We start from the raw sequence: 2,700 nt of genomic DNA, 5'->3' as shown, positions 1-2,700 counted from the left end.
CCTGTTCGGTCGTCAGCTCCGCCTCTTGGGCCTTACAGATGCTAAGACAATTAGAGTAACCCACGGAGGGCGGGGGTAACACAGAGGGGAGTCAGACGTATTTACACAGTTACTAAGAAATGGGGTGAATAAAGCAGACATTGATGTGTTTGAAACGAACGTGTTAACGCAGCCCTAGCGGAGACTGGGCGGGCTGATGGCAGCTGCCGCCCACCCCCCCAGCGAAAATCTCCTTGAAAAACATCTGCTCTCTGTAAGGTTACATCGCGAAGTGAGAAAGCCACACAACAGACCGGGAAAAGAGATCCGAGCACCCTTTATTAAAGAGCTCTCCGGCGAGGTTCCCTGGTCCGGACAGGAAGGGCCAGGAAGTCGTGCCAGGGGGACCAAGAGCGGGGCCTTATACAGGGCACTAGTTCCGGGGGTGTGTCCAGGGGCAGAAGACCTCCTTATAAGGCGAAGCGATGAGGCTAGGGCAGATGACGTGTTTCCTGGAAGCTGGCAGCGGGCGGAAAGTTCCAAAATGGTGGTCCCTCGGCCATCTGGGTGTTCCTTTCCCCGAGCCCGCCAAACCTATCACTCTGTTTACCATAGTTTGAAGGAACTGAGAATGCCTGAAGGCAGATATGATGAGAAATCTGAACTTGGATCACTGGAGGTGATGGTCCAGAAATCGATTGTGATCAGGATTCTTGAGTCAGGGTCTTTTGACCCAACCTCCAGCTAGGGACCCAAGGCCATCTGCACATGTGTGGGTAAAATAACCAGGTATGGGAGACCCCTTGACGTGGGACCCACTGCACTGTGATTCCCAAGTCTGGTGGTGAGGTCCTGAGGGGACTCCAGTTACACTGGGAAGGACATGAGGACGCCATGGTTGACAGGTGATAGGGTTAAGGTGACCATTTAGAGGAAAATGGGAAGATTTGAATGGACTTTATGTGAAGAGGTTCTACCTAGTATTGAAAAAGATATCCAAGTAACTGATATGTTAATGGAAACTCTGGAATTGCTTGAGCCCATGTGGTTTGTTAATTTGAAACAGTGTTGCACATCGGGGGACGAAGGAGATTGTCACTTTAATTAACGACATATTGGAAACTGGCACGACAAGTTCTCTGCACAAAAGCACTTGTGTGGCGCTTGGAAAAGAAGGAAGGCTCTCAGAGAGGAGCCCAGGCTGGGGCTTTCGGCAAAAGTACATGAATGCCACCCAGTGGTGGCCACTGGGATTTTGGACCAGAAAATTTCCAGATACAAGCTGAGACAGTTACTAGCTTGCCATTGGACATTGATCGAAACTGCCCCAATGACTGAACATGTAAAATAATCTTGGAACCTGAAACACCCATAATATGTTGGCTGGATGACAGAGACGCACTTCAATAAGGAAGGCAGTGACGTGAGCAGTTCCGTAAAAACACGGAAGTGGTTTACACAGCGCACGCCCCGGGGGTGCAGGGCGGTGCTCATTCAGCTACATCTACAGGGAGCCTCTTTTTGGCGGAGGGACAACCTTGGAGCCACCTCAGGGAGCTGTGGGGCCGCAGCTCTCCGTTACCAACAAACAGCAGTTTGTTTTGTAGATGGCAACTCCAAGGTCCCGCTTGCCACCAACATCCTGGTTGGAAGGTCGCCGCACCACACTTCACGGGGGACACGCTCCAGCGGAAGGACAGCCTCTCTGTGCGCTGAGCTGGCTGCGGCTGTGGCAGGAGCGCCCCGACGGCAGGAAGGTCCGTGTGTGTGAGCCGGTGCTGACTCCCGGACAATGGCCCACGCTCCTGCCCTGCGGCCAGGCAGATACGCCGCGGAAAACTGGACAATTAAAGAGATGTCCATGTAGGGCACAGTCCTATGAAACCACATTAAATAGGACATGTCGACGCCCATCTGACGACCCGGTCCCAGGACCGGAAGGCGAGTAGAGCCGGCAGTGGCGGTGCCGGGAGCTCACAGGAGGGGGCCCCTCGGGTCGGCTGGGGCAGCGGCAGGGACGCGGAGACGCGCTCACCGTCAGCATATTCCTTCCACTTCCGAGGCACAAAAATGCAAGTCAGGACGGTCCCCCTGCCAGTGAGAGAGAGAGACACCGCAGACTCCCCGGGGTGGGGGGCTACCTGCAGCTGGCGAGTGCTGGGGCCACCCTGGGGCGCCCCCGGGGCCTGCCGGTGGCAGACGTTGGCTCGCCTGCCGGATCGGATGCAGGTGCTCACGAGGCAGCGCCCGGCGCGGGTCTGCGGGTCAAGGTGCACACGGTCCGGCGCTCGTGCGCAGGGCGGCAGCTCGTCCGGGGACGTGGCTGCCGCACACCGTCCTCGGGGCCGCTGTTGACAGAGGACCGAAGTGGGCGGCGGACATGCTTCTTGTCTCACGGGGGAGAAGACACAGAGGCGTGAGTGGTGCTGGGTAATTCTGCCCTGTCACCGCGGGGGTCCTGTTGTGCGCCTGCGCACAGAAGCAAGGCCGCGAGGATGAGGGAACGAGGAAAAGGAGAGAGAGAGAGAGAGAGTCAGGGGTGGGCACGGAGGAGCAACCTGAGCGGTGCCCATACCGCCGCTTTGTTCCTCACAAGCCGTAGTTTTATACAGACAGCCGCAGGTGCAGCCAGTCCGGAAGACTGCCGAAGCTCGAAGCACAATCCTCATTCCAACTCAAGAAGCACGAAGACCACGTGTACAGTTAGTAATCTAATCCCAG

General features: G+C 56.4%; 1 long non-coding RNA gene across 1 annotated transcript; it reads right to left on the bottom strand.

The window, feature by feature from the left end:
* Positions 1-297: 297 nt before the first annotated feature.
* Positions 298-2,221, bottom strand: LOC115276517. The gene is made up of 2 exons (XR_003901976.1): positions 2,015-2,221; positions 298-1,818 (listed from the first exon to the last, which is right to left on the bottom strand). It is a non-coding gene; the product is annotated as an uncharacterized LOC115276517 (long non-coding RNA).
* Between the last annotated feature and the right edge of the window lie 479 nt (positions 2,222-2,700).

The sequence above is a fragment of the Suricata suricatta genome, chromosome 13 (assembly GCF_006229205.1).
Source record: "Suricata suricatta isolate VVHF042 chromosome 13, meerkat_22Aug2017_6uvM2_HiC, whole genome shotgun sequence".
Taxonomy (NCBI): domain Eukaryota; kingdom Metazoa; phylum Chordata; class Mammalia; order Carnivora; family Herpestidae; genus Suricata; species Suricata suricatta.
Note: the sequence above shows the minus strand (reverse complement) of the source record. Positions and strands in the feature narration are given on the sequence as shown.